The sequence below is a fragment of the Carica papaya genome, chromosome 9 (assembly GCF_054855325.1).
Source record: "Carica papaya isolate Zhongbai chromosome 9, ASM5485532v1, whole genome shotgun sequence".
Lineage (NCBI taxonomy): Eukaryota > Viridiplantae > Streptophyta > Magnoliopsida > Brassicales > Caricaceae > Carica > Carica papaya.
In genome coordinates, this window is record NC_142317.1 from 27,898,997 (window position 1) to 27,913,843 (window position 14,847).

General features: G+C 37.5%; 1 long non-coding RNA gene across 1 annotated transcript; it reads left to right on the plus strand.

The window, feature by feature from the left end:
- Nucleotides 1–4,508: 4,508 nt before the first annotated feature.
- LOC148240235 (uncharacterized) lies at nt 4,509–6,806 on the plus strand. Its single transcript, XR_015816539.1, has 3 exons — nt 4,509–4,945; nt 5,156–5,226; nt 5,470–6,806. It is a non-coding gene; the product is annotated as an uncharacterized LOC148240235 (long non-coding RNA).
- Nucleotides 6,807–14,847: the final 8,041 nt, after the last annotated feature.

Here is a 14,847-nt window from a genome sequence, read left to right on the forward strand (position 1 = left end):
GAGAGGACAATTCGTACGCTTGAGGACATGCTCCGAGCTTGTGTCCTTGACTCCGGGGGCCACTGGGACGACCATCTACCCCTGGTAGAGTTTGCCTGCAACAACAGCTACCAAGCAAGCATCGGCATGGCCCCATATGAGGCGCTATACGGGCGCCCGTGCAGGTCACCGATTTGTTGGGAGGAAGTAGGCGATAGAAGATTGTTCGGCCCAGAGTTAGTAGAGGAGACCACGTCCAAGATAGTTAAAATCAAGAAGAACATTCAGACAGCGCAGAGTAGACAGAAGAGTTATACACATACCCGGAGGAGAGACCTAGCTTTTGAGAAAGGCGACCGGGTGTTCTTTAAGGTCACTCCTTTCAAGGGGATTAGTAGGTTCGGCAGGAGAGGAAAATTAAACCCCAGATATATTGGACCCTTTGAAATCTTAGACAAGATTGGTACCGCTGCCTACAGACTTGCACTGCCACCTGAGCTTTTCCGGGTTCATAACGTGTTCCACGTATCTATGCTACGTAAGTACAACTCGGACCCTTCTCATGTCTTGGCTCATGAACCGCTTCCACTCCAAGAGGACCTGTCTTATGAAGAAGTACCGGTCGGTATCACGGGCCGAGAGAGCAGAATACTCCGCAACCGGGAAATCTCATTTGTAAAGGTCGTGTGGCAGAACCACACGCCCAGGGAGGCTACTTGGGAATTGGAATCAGAATTTAGGGCCCAATATCCCCATCTGTTCGATCAAGAATAAGAGGCAAATTTGGGGACCAAATTTCTTTAAGGGGGGGAGAGTTGTAATGCCCGGAAAGAGGGGAAAAAAAAAAAAATACGCGCCACGTCAGCAGCCACGTCAGCAGACCCAGTCAGCAGTCCTGGCCAACCAGGACCTGCCACGTGGTAAAACCACGTCGACTGGGGACGGGCCACATTGGCGATCCGCGTGCGCGCGATCGGACGGCCCAGATCAATCGCGCGCACGGACGGCCCAGATGCAATCCCACGGAGAGCCCAGATTCAATCAAAAAACGGATGGCCCAGATTAAAACAAAATGAACGGCTGAGATCAAAAGGCAAAAGGGTATAAACAGAACCCCCACACCAGACCATAAACCCTAGCCGCCTGCCCTCGCCGGAGAAGACGAACCAGAAGCCGGCCGCCACACTGGGTAGATTTTTGACCGCCGATTGAGGTAAATTTCATACCCCCGACTCGTTTTTCCACGCTGATTTCCCCTGTGGCCAAATCGGAGCCAAAATCCCGGCCAAACGGCCGACAAACACGGCCGAAAGCCAGCGGCGCCACCGTGCCCCTCCTCGGTTTTTGCCTCGGATGAGGCCCTTCCCGGCCTCCGTTTGATGCAATTTTTATATCACTGTGATCACCATTCTTTTCTCTACAGGTTGACCGGAGCCGAATCACCAAAAGATGAACCTCGCCGGAGAGCTGCCGTACCCGAGAGCACCGCCACCGGTAAGCTTCAGTTTTCTGGCCCCCCGAGGGCCGTAGGTTTGTTTATTCACAGAAACTAATGCGAGTGTGGCCGAATTCGGCAGGAAACGGCCGAAAACGGCCAACCCAAGGCGAATTGCCGCCGCATGCGGCGGCACCGTCGCTGGAGCACGGCGGAGCCACCGTGCCGAAGTTGCAATATTGATCGAAAGGGGCCCTAGACCTAATTTGGTATTTTTTGGAACACGTGCAGGTACCAGTAGTGCGTTTCAGTTCTCCGGGAAAAATTCAGGGAAAATTGGGGACAGCTTGTAGGCGCACTGTGAAGCCGTGTTCGGACCCCTAAACGAGTAAGGACCCCTCACCCTATCTTCTATCACGGTATTAAAGTTCAATAAATCATAAAATGGTATTTCATGAATCAACGAATGTGTGAAAATTGCTTAAGGTCGCTAATGGAGCCCGAGTCTAGTGTGTTTGTCGGTTAACTGTTATTTGGCCTGTTTTACAGTTTTAAATACAGTATGAGGTTTGATGTTTTCATTTTATTGTTTCGTGTGCATATTTTACTGTTTTACTGATTATGGATCGAATGACTGGGATGTTGATGCTGTATGTTGTCTGTTTGGCATAAATTACCATTTTGCTTGTTTGTATGTGGATTGATGATGCTGACTGAGGGAAAAGAGAATGAAAGATTATGTAAATGGGTAATTATATAATGTGGTCAGCCTGACTAGATATCTTGGGAGATGGTGGACGGACCGGGTCCGTAGGGAACCCTACCGAGATTGTGGTCTCCCATACCGGACGGGGTATGGAGATCTTATGTGTTTTGGCGCCCATACCGGACGGGGTATGGGGACGGCCCGCTTCACCCTCATATCGAACGGGGTAATGAGGTTTATTGTTTTGGCGCCCATACCGGACGGGGTATGGGGACGGCCCGCTTCACCCTCATACCGGACGGGGTAATGAGGTTTATTGTTTTGGCGCCCATACCGGACGGGGTATGGGGACGGCCCGTTTCACCCTCATACCGGACGGGGTAATGAGGTTTATAGTTTTGGCGCCCATACCGGACGGGGTATGGGGACGGCCCTGAAATATGATTTCAAGTGTTAAGGGTTAACGGGTAGCGGGACCCCTATGGATCCCCATGGATACTAGTGGGCTGGTAAATGAGGAAAATATGTTGTGTAACGATTGAATTACGAAAGGCTTGATAAGTATTATGTTATACAGTTTATATATGATTTCATAATGATGATGATGTTATTGCTTTCGTATATTGTTTTTATGAATTTCACCGAGGTAAGTGAATGGTAAAGGTTTTATTATTGATAAAAGGATTTGTTGTAAATTATGCTCCATTGGTCTTTTTGTGTTTTCTACCCACCTTTACCTCCGTGACGGTGAGATATCGTGATGTCTTTACTGGGCTAGTGTAGCTCATTCCTTATTTAATCATTTCAGATCAGGAAGACATTGTTCCCGAGCCGGTTCCGCAGGAGGACGACGAAGGGGACGCCTAAAGACTCCATAGTCATATTCGTAGCTTTTACTTTCAAGTTTCTCCTTTAAGTAGTTTGATCTTTTATTTTGTTAGCACGTTTTTGGTTTTAGTGTAAGAGATGTTAATCGAATTTTTGACTTCGCTTTCGCATTAGATATTTTTAATATACATTTCATTTTAAATTTCCGGGGCCGTTACACATATGGGGTATATAAAAAAAGTGTTGTAAAGTTGAATCTTTTGATTTTGTTATAATACTATTATATAAGAGAACTTAATCAAAATTCTTACAAGATATCAAAATTTTGATTTGGTAGAAATTTGTGATATGCAACTGGATTTTGTTTTTGTCTTCAAATGCATTTGATATTTTATCATAAACAATAGCTTATTAAAAATTTGAAAATTTTCTAAATATTTAAAATTCTTTGCTTCATGAAAAATGTGACCATTAATTTTTTCTTTTTGAGTATGAATTCTTGATCAACATGCTAAATTTTTTATTTCATCCCTAAATTCTCATTGTTTTGTTCATATATTGCGTTGTTTTTGTTAGTTAATGTGGTATATTGTTTGCTCTGTCTTCCTTTTAGCTCACAATCAATATTTTTTTCCTCACATTTTGTTGTCTCTTCATTTTCACCTCACTTTTTAGACTTAAAACTAAATTTTAGTCACAATATTTTCCTCACACTATCTATAAATGGATGTGTATAAATATATATATAAAAGATGAAATTATCAATTAATATTAATTAAATAGGATTAGTGTCATAGAGCTGCAATTATCAATTCAATGTGTATTATTCCAAAACGTTTACTCTTGTGACAAAATAAACTGCTATTAAGATACTGATTACTTTTATAACTTTGTGACTTAGTTTACACGTTTGAGTATCTGTCATTTTTCATAAGATCTTTATAGGTACAAGGAATACGTACAAGGTCTCCTATATGTATAGAAGTAAAAAATAATTCAATTTTTCATTTGTCTCACAACTTTTATGGGCAGAAGGAATACCTACAAGATCTCCTATTTGTATAGAAGTACAAAATCAAATGCTCCAAGCTTTCTATAAACCTGAACAACATATCAAGGATCATTGGTAGAAAGCAGCAGTTCCATCAGGGTAAGTTCTTTACCTGCACAAGGTGTAAAAAGGACCGGCAATTCTTCCTCTGAACTATTAGGGATTACAGGCTCTACCATGATGCTTTGCTTAATAAAAGGTGGAGGTGCCTCGACTGGCATTATGAGAGGTAAATCTTTATCATTATTTAGTTTAATATGTATATATTTATGTGCAAATCCACTACATATTATACAGAGTAATGTGTATATATGCGTTTCTAAAAGATAAACTATGATGCTGATTAAGAAAGGGCAAGTCACAAAACTTGCAGAGGGTGTACAAAAGATCCAAAATGCAGGATGCATCTCTTGTGTCTTTTCTGGTTGCTACAAGTGTCGCTTTAGAGATTGTTAGTACCGCACCTACATTTATTATATGTAGAATGCATATGTAGCACCCGGAAAGGAGGAAAAAAAAAAAAAAAAAAAAAAAAAAAAAAAAAAAAAAAAAAAAAAAAGGGGGGGGCCACGTCAGCAGCCGCGTCAGCAGCCACGTCAGCAGTCCCGGCCAACCAGGGCCTGACACGTGGCAAGATCGCGTCACTCCGAAAGGAGCCACGTTGGCGATCCGCGTGGGTGCGATCCGACGGCCCAGATCAATCACGCGATCGGACGGCCCAGATTCAATCGCACGGACGGCCCAGATTCAATCAAAAACGAACGGCCCAGATTAAAACAAAATGAACGGCTGTGATCAAAAGGCAAGGGGTTATAAATAGAACCCCCACACCAGACCACAAACCCTAGCCGCCAGCCGCTCGCCGGAGAAGACGAACCAGAGGCCGACCGCCGCCACCCGCCGCCGCTCGCCGCCGCACCGGGGAAATTTCCGACCGCCGAACGAGGTAAATTTCATACCCCCGACTCGTTTTTCCCCACTGATTCCTCCTATGGCCAAATCGAAACCGAAATCCCGGCCAAACGGCCGGAATACGCGGCCGAAGCCCAGCGGCGCCGCCGCGCCCCCTCTCGGTTTTTGCCTCCGACGAGGCCCTTCCCGACCTCCGTTCGATGCAATTTTTATATCACCGTGATCACCATTCTTTTCTCTACAGGTTGACCGGAGCCGAATCACCAAAACACGAACCTCGCCGGAGAGCCGCTGCACCCGAGAGCGCCGCCGCCGGTAAGCTCCGTTTTTCCGTGATTTTTTGGCCCCCCGAGGGCCCTAGGGTTGTTTTCTGACAAGGACCAATGCGAGTGTGGCCGAATTCGGCCGAAAACGGCCGAAAATAGTCAACCCGAGGTGACTCGCCGCCGCCAGCGGCGGCGCCGTCGCCGGAGCACGGCGGAGCCGCCGTGCCGGAGTTGCGATTTGGGCCGAAAGAGGCCCTGGGCCTAATTTGGATTTTTTTTGGAACACGTGCAGGTACGGTTAGTGTGTTTCAGTTTCCCGGGAAAAACTCAGGGAAAATTAGGGACGGCCTGCAGGCGCACTGTGAATCGTATTCGGATCCCGAAAACAAGTAAGGACCCCTCACCCTATTTCCTATCACGGTATTAAAGTTCAAAATGATAAAACGGTATTTCTTGAATTAACGAATGTGTGAAATTGCTTAAGGTGGCTAATGGAGCCCGAGTCTAGTGTGATTGGTGATTTACTGTTATTTGGCCTGTTTACAGCTTTAAATGCAAAATGAGGTTTGATGTGTTTATTTTACAGATTTGTGCGCATTTACTACGTTTTTATTAATCATGGGTTGAATGACTGAAAAACTGATACTGTATGTTGTATGTTCGGCATGAATTACTGTTTGCTTGTTTGTATGTGAATTGATGATGCTGATTGAGGAAAAGGAAAATGAAAGGTTGTGTAGACTGATAATTGTATTATGGGGGTCAGCCTGACTAGATATCTTGGGAGATGGTGGACGGACCGGGTCCGTAGGGAACCCTACCGGGATTGTGGTCTCACATGCCGGACGGGGTATGGAGATCTTATGGTTTTGGCGCCCATACCGGACGGGGTATGGGGACGGCCCGTTTCACCCTCATACCGGACGGGGTATTGAGGTTTATGGTTTTGGCGCCCATACCGGACGGGGTATGGGGACGGCCCGTTTCACCCTCATACCGGACGGGGTATTGAGGTTCATGGTTTTGGCGCCCATACCGGACGGGGTATGGGGACGGCCCTGGAAACTGATTATGAATGTTAAAGGTTAACGGGTAGCGGTACCCCTATGGACCCCCACGGATACTAGTAGGCTGGTAAATGAGAAAAAGATATGTTGTACAATGATTGAATTACAAGAGGCGTGATAAGTGTTATGTTTTACAGCTTATATTATTCAATGATTATGATAATGTTATTGTTTTTCTTATATTGTTTTCATAAATTCCACCGAGGTAAGTGGATGGTAAAGGTTTTCATGTTAATAAACGAGTTCGTTGTAAATTTTGCTCCATTGGTCATTTTTATTTTCTACCCACCTTTATCTCCGTGACGGTGAGATATCGTGATGTTCTTACTGGGCTAGTGTAGCTCACTCCTTAATTAACCATTTCAGATCAGGAAGACATGGTTCCCGAGCCCGTTCCGCAGGAGGACGACGAAGGGGATGCCTAGAGACTCTGTAGTCATACGCATAGTTTTATTTTCGAGTTTCTTTCTTAGTTAGTTTAATCTTTTATATTTTAAGTACGTTTTTTGGTTTTTCGTGTAAGGGATGTTAACTAAAATTTTGATCTCGCTTCCGCATTCGATATATTTAAATACTCATTTCTTTTAAATATTTCCGGGGCCGTTACAGCATAGCCCTAATCTCCCCTAATAATTAATTTGGCTTAATGATTACGTAGATTAAAAGTTTCATCTTTCAGACTTTATCTCATATATACATACCCGAGCTTAATCACCACTTTCAATTGGAATCTGAATGCATGTGCCATCTTTTACCGGGTAGTACACAAATCACTACAGTGCTAGTGGCAGCATCTATAGAGGCTTTGGGCATGGAGGTGGTGGACGACGAGGCTCTCTAACTAGTCATTGTTTATTCAGGTTTTGTGGTGGCCATGCATTGGATGCACTTACCAAAAGTTCTTGTTGACGTATGATGGGTGATAATTAGACTTAAAAATGTGTAGGGTTGATTATTTTGTGCAGGCTGTAAAAAATGTAAGTCTTATTTTATACTATAATTATAAAATCTTTAAACTCAAATAAAGAATCAAAAACTATTTAAAGCAAATAAAGAATTGTGACTATTTAAAATATAATTTCTTAAATAAAGATTCATGACTATTTGGGACATCATTTTATTATATTTATTACATATTTTACTTAACATATATATAATGTTTATGAACATTGATTTTATTATTTCTATGGCTACTATTATAGTACAAAATGAGTCCCTTCAAATAAAATTCACTTTTGAATTTAGTATTTGTGCAGAAGAATTTATTAGCAATTTACTTTGAAAAGTAAGAAACAATTTTGTTGAGATACATTAAAAGTTTATCACGCTACAATATATATTTTTGAATTATAAGCAATAAAAACTCGACCTTCTGGTCTTTTTAATCTAAAAAATTCTCTAATAATATTTATAGTTTTACAACATTTTTTTCAATTTTTAGAAGATTAGTGTTATGGGAATTGAGAATTATAAATGAAGATGGTGAGTGCTATTGGAACAATGAAGCTCAAAAGGAAAAGTGAAGGAAGAAAAATGAGATAGATGGAATAGCTTTGAATATTTTCTGTTAACTATTTTTTAATTTCGTAATATTTGTCCTTAGAAGACCAATTTAATGATAATAGTTAACGAAGTCTACCCTATTCACATTTCTTTACCATACTGTACAAACATATGTATGTAGATTCTAATTTGGTAAAAAATTTTGATATGTAACCGGATTTTTTTTTGTTTTCAAATGCATTTATTATTTTCTAAGAAAGAATAGTTTATTAAAGAATTAGATTTTTTTCTAATATTCAGAAGCCTTACTTCATGAAAAATGTGATCATTAATTTTTTTTTTTTAGTATGAATGGTTGATTAACATGCAAAATCTTTTATTTCATCCCTTAATTCTCATTGATTCTTTTCATTGATTCGGTGGTTTTTATTAATTAATGTAATACATTTGTTTGTTTTTTTTGAAAAATTTAGTGTACTTTACAATAATGCGATTAATTATTTTAACGCAAGATTTTAGTTTAAATCATATATTTATATACCAATATATAAAAAATCAGTTGAAATTTAACATCAGAAATATGATCTAATTGTTAGTGAAAATTCTAAAATTAACATACTTCGTGGTATAATATAAAAAATATAAGTCGATAATGATAATATTTTAAACTGTAAACTAAAGGCTTATATGGTTACAACATTTAGTACCTTGTGAGCTTTTTAAATGATTGTATACTTGTACAAACTTTAATATTAACTTAACTAATTACTGATATTATAAGTTTAATTAATATAATACATTTGCAAGTTTTTTGAGTTAGCTTCAACTTATTACTGACTTTGTACGAAATTTTAAAAGATAATTATACATAAAACAATTATTCCAACACATGGTCTATTAGATCATAAAAATGAAAAATTCATCCTCCTTGAATGCTTTTCTATTCAAGTAGTCAATTTGTTCTCTCTTCCTCTTAGCTCATAGTCAACTTTTTTTTCCTCACATTATGTTGTCTCTTCATTTTCACCTAAAGTTTTAGCCTCAAATTTTTCTCACATTATGTATAAATGGATGCATATAAATATATATATATAAAAGATGGAATTGTCAACTAATATTAAGTATAGGTGGGATTGGTGGCATAGAAATGCAATTAGCAATTCAATGTGTACTATTCTAAAACGTCACGTTTTATGATAAAATAAACTACTATTAAGATACTGATAACTTTTATAATTTGGTGACTTAGTTTACTCAATTGAGTATCTATAATTTGTCAGACGACTTTTATACGTAGAAGGAATACTCATAAGATCTCCGATTTGTATAGGAGTAAAGAATCATTAAAGTTTTCATTTGTCCCATGACTTTTATGGGAATACATACAAGATCTCCTATTTATAGAGAAGTATAAAATCAAATACTACAACTTACTGTAGACCTAAATAAGAGATAAAGGCTAATTAGAAAAAACCAACGTTTTTACCTTCGTACAACTAGGGATTATAAGCTCTACCATGATGCTTTGGCTAATAAAAGGTGGAGGTGCTCCAACTGGCCTTATGAGAGGTAAACTTTTATCATTATTTGGGTTGTATATGTATATATATATGTGCAAATCCACTACATGTTATGCTGAGTAATGTGTATATATGTGTTTCTAAAAGATAAACTATGATGCTAATGAAGAAAGGGTAAGACGCAATACTTGCACAGGGTGTACAAGAGAGATACAAATTGCAAAATACACCTCTTGTGTTTTCTTTGGTTGCTACAAGTGTCGGTTTAGAGACTGTCAGTGCCGCAACTACATTTATTATATGCAGAATGCACAAGCCTAATCTCTTCGTCTTCACTCTAACTTAATGATTACAGAGATTAGAAGTTTCATCTTTCAGATTTTATGTCGACTATACGTAAAATCCAAACTGCATGATTATGTTTTTTTATTAACAACCTGAGCTTGATCACCACTTTTAATTAAACTATGAATGCACACGCCATCTTCCATTGCGTAGTATATAAATCCTTATAGTGTTGACGGTAGCATCTGCAGAGGCTCTAGGTGTGGAGGTGGTGGATGGTAAGGCTCTCTAACTAGTCGTTGTTTGTTTAGGTTCTGCGGTGGCCATGCATTAAAAGCTCTATTCGAAAGTGCTTGTTGCTCTATGATGGGTGATGATTAGACTTGAAAATTTGTGTTTCGAATTTGGGTTTTGGAGAAGAGAATGAAAACTCTTTAAAATTAATGAGAGAAGAACTAAAGGACAATAGAGGATATATGTATGTGTATATATGTATATGCATTCTATTTTAAAAATTCTCTAACAATAATGCTACATATTATTTAAGTAGGCATAATCATATTTGTAAAATATGTACTTATAAAGTATATTTAAAAGAAGTGTGAGGTATCCTTCAATTTATTTTTTGATTATTCATAATCTTATTATTTAAGAGAATTTTATTAAAATCCTTAATTGAAATAGAGAATCTAATTTAGTAAAAGCTAGTGATATGTTATTTGATTTCATATAAATATATGCATATATTATTTCCTGAAAGATAATGGTTTATTAAAGATTTGGATTTTTTTTCTCATACTCAAAATTCTTGGGTTCTACAAAAATGAGAACATTAAATTTTTTTGAGAGATAAAAGATAAAATAATTAAATAGATTGGTAGCAAGCCACCACCAAAGAATGGTACATGGTCAAAGATCGTGTCAGCCTAAAAAATTAGTATATCGTTTATAAATGGTAAAACAAAATGAAGAAATTTTCTCAAAATTCTATTAAAGTGACTATAAAGTCTTAGCTATGACATCCCAGATGCTAATTAAGGCATGTGGATGTTAGATATAGAAATAAAATTACGAATGCATGATAAAAATTATATGCAACTGAGTAAATTAATAAAATCTCTTATAAATATATGAGGTTCAATTACATCTATATAACTGGAGCCAAAAGTGGTTGCAAAATACAATGTCAAAATACAAAAGAGGGCCACTTCTTTCACTATGCTATTGAACTCATCAGAGTGTGAGGACAATCATGCACTCAAGTTTTACAGATCCACAGGATCGTCATAAACTTCAATGGGTAAGTCAGTTGACGGCTCCTCATTATCTTCCTCATCTGGGGGGGCATGGAAAGAGTGAGTTCTATATTCTCAGTAAGAAAAATAATATTTAAATAACATCATAAGGTTTTAAAGGTGAATTATTCTAACATAAACACTTACCGTTTGGTTACTTCGTAGAACTATCTTACCTTATGAAAATAATTTATTTATTAGAGAAAACGTCACGTTAATATAATCAAGAAAAACACACAGCATACCAAATAATAAAGAAAATTAAATAAATCATGAAACACTCAGATTTTTGTGTCATATTTCGCGAAGTCGTTACAACTTCCATCTCTGAAGGCAAATATAGATTTCTTACTACCCATGTGAAATGACCAGATTAAATACAGATAACGGCAATTTGCTCAGGCACATTTTTGGCTTACTAAATCATGGTACGATCTATGACCACAGTCGTACCAATAATAGTGGTCCTATAAGATATTCTATAGTCACGACAATACTTAGCAAAAAGTGACCCCTAACAGATATTCGCATCACCACTCTCGTTAGAGGGTACGTCGTCATCCATAGGGAGCGGTCCTCCTACGGCTTTCCAGAGTAGAAGGGGGAGGAAAAAAATAAATACCCTTCAGAGATAAAAAGCCTAACAAGACACTTGATGTGTTATGCATGTCAATACAGATACATACTTCAGACTATTCATGCTTCATTCCACTTTTCTTTTCCTATTTTTGTTCTTTTTATTTTTTAGATGACCTTATAAGTTTCATATTATTTTAATTGCATGCAATTCATCAAGTGTCTGTCATTCACATAGCATGCTTGAAAACAAGAACAATTCAACTTATTAAGCCTACAACACAAGACATACAAACAAGTAAAATCATAGAACTATAAATTTAATCTTTCTATTTTGTCTAAAAATACCCATTAAGACGTTTAAAGAAACACTAAATTCCTTACCAAAATCTTGATAATTTCTTATACATTGTCCTTCTTTCCTTCCTCTCCTTCTCTCTATAGATCACTTTCTCTCTCTCTGTAATTCTTGAAAGGTGAAAAAATGAAAGTGTGGAGAAAATGGAAAGGAAGGGCCCCTATTTATAGAAAATGGGAGCCATTGGATTTGTGTTAAGTGGTGAAATTCCGGGAAGAGAGAGAAAAAAATGCTCGACATAAAAACTAGAGGAGGAAGATCTCCTCCACTGGTAGCAATGCCAAGAGTGCGGCAAGTCGCCTGAGGTGGGTGGCAGCACACTGCCCAAGGCGATAGTGGCCACACCCGCTTGGCACATTGCAGGGCAAACCTACAAGCACATGGGCTACCCTACTACGCATCAGGGCCTAAGCGTGCTGGGCACTACGTGCAAGCCTACTACGGCCAGGCCCCAGGCGCATAGGGGCCTATCCACGTAGGCCTGGTAGGTAGACGGCACGTGCATACTGTGTGGCGCCTGTTCGCACGCAAAGTGACGCATGGATGGCCTGCCTACGCACGACAAGACAAATGTAAGATTGACCTCGCACCACGCATGGGGATAGGACATGCCAACTGTGTGCATGGGCAACCCTTTCTCACGGGATTTTCCTGCAGGATTTTTCTCCTTGTTTTTTCATTTTTTCCTTAAAATTGTTTTATTCAAAATTTAAGGATTAAATAATTAAATTAAAATAAAATTAGATAAATAGGATTAAAATAGAATAAAGTCAACATAATTTACAAATTACAATAATAAATTGCAGAGTAAATTAAATGAATTCAATGTTGTCAGGCCCGAATAAATAGGGTTTTCCAAATACAAATTGAGCACAGTGGTGATTGGGGTGTTACATTAGCTATCACTAAAACTATCTCTATTATATAACATTTATCACTCTTAAAATAAAATCTTTCTTTTAATAAGACGACTAATATTAAAGTAATGTATCTCATTAGTAATTCAATCTACTATGTTTAAACTAAGTGTATTTGATTCGTTTATTATAGTTTATTACAAAAAATAGTAAATAGACAATTATATGTCAATTTTAAATTAATAGATGATTAGTATTGTTGGAAGGCTCATAAAAAATATTTGATGCTCTCGAGGAATAAAAAAGCTTACAATAATAATATACAATATTACGATCAATTTTAAGAGCATTTTTCTTAGTGTTTATAAGAACCAAATTCCCAAGTTGCTTGTTCTTTCTCATAAAAAACTTCATCACCTCTATTTCATCCTCATCAAACTTGTAACCTGATATCTTGTTAAACTTAATCTTGTATGGATCAGGAAGAAACATATCAAGTTTTTTCGTCTAACGAAGCTTTGAATGAGATGTGTAAAGGAAATTAAAGCCATTTAGCTGCAGTAATAATTTTAAATTTATCCGTATAGTTAGTAATTTATCATAAAGAACATCATCCAAGAAAAATACATCTACAATGGGTGTTGGTATGGATGGCACAAGGGAAGCCTTACCGAGTGGAAACGAGTGTAGCATGGTCTTGAGTCCCATAAGATTTTGTTGGTATAGATATTCTCCAAAGTCTCTTCCTTTAAATCTTAAGAACTAAGATTTAGACTGTAGAAAATATTAACATTGAACATTTAGATTTTATATTTGTTCCTAAAAATTAAGAAGAACGAAAAGAAAATTTTTTGTTTTTTCTTTCTTTGAATGAATGGAGGTTAAGTACATACCCATGAGTTTAATATATAATAAATTCCTTGTAAGATCATGCAGGCTATGGGAAACAAATTTTTCGCTATACTTCTTTATTGCACCAGTTAAGAAGACTAAGTTTAATTAAAGGACAATTGAATTGTGATGGAAGGATAAATAACATAAATGCGTACCCTTGTGATAAAATAAATTACTATTAAGATATTGATTACTTATATAACTTTGTGACATAGTTTACTTATTTGAGTATCAATCATTTGTCACATAACTTTTATAGATAGAAGGAATATGTACAAGATCTCCTTTTTGTATACAAGTAAAAAAATCATTCAATTTTTCATTTGTCTCATGACTTTTTTGGGTGGAAGGAGTGCCTATAAGATCTCCTATTTATGTAGAAGTACAAAATCAAATACTGCAAGCTTGCTGTAAACCTAAACAACAAATCAAGGCTCATTGGTGGAAAGTAGCTGTTCCATCAGGGTGAATTCATTAGATGCAGAAGGTATAAAAAGGACCGACTCTTTCGCCTCTGCACCAATAGGGATTACAGGCTCTACCATGATGCTTTGACTGATAAAAGGTTGAGGTGCCCTGCGCCTGGTCGGGAGCACACAGCGAGCAGTGCCCATGTAAGCGTCCCTCTCCCGTGGGTGTTTTCTCACGGGATTTTTCCCCTTTTTTCTATTTTTTCCTAAAAATTAAATATTTTAAAAAATAACGGTAATAATAATAAATAAAAATAAATAAAATAATAATAAATTAAATAGTAACAGATAAAAATGAAAATTAAATAAAATCAAATAACGAACATTGCATAAGATTGAAATTATAAATTACGATATAAGACTTTGAAATAAAATTAAATGATTTTAGGTGGCCTTATGGCTTGAATAAATAGGTGTTCTCCAAATACAATTTAGTGCAATGGTGAGTGGGGTGTTATAGTAACCCATCATCTGACAATCTAAGCTTTGGCTTCAAACCTTGCTCTTTGTCCTTCCTAATGGCCAACAATGTTAAGTTAGTCAATTGGGCATCTCTGATCGATTGAAGTATTGTAGGTTGGATATTTAAACTGGCCAAATAAACACCTTCAACTTGATCATGAAGTTGAGTTTCCCGCACGGCCTATAATAGCTTCCACTCATAAACCATCATGCAAGCAAGTGTACCTGTATTCTTTCTGCTAAGTGCATCAGCTACTACATTACTCTTGTCTGGATAATGCAAGATCTTACAGTCATAATCTTTTAATAGTTCCATTCATTGCCTCTGGTGCATGTTGAGATCCTTCTGAGTAAAAATATATTTCAATTTTTAACGGTTAGTA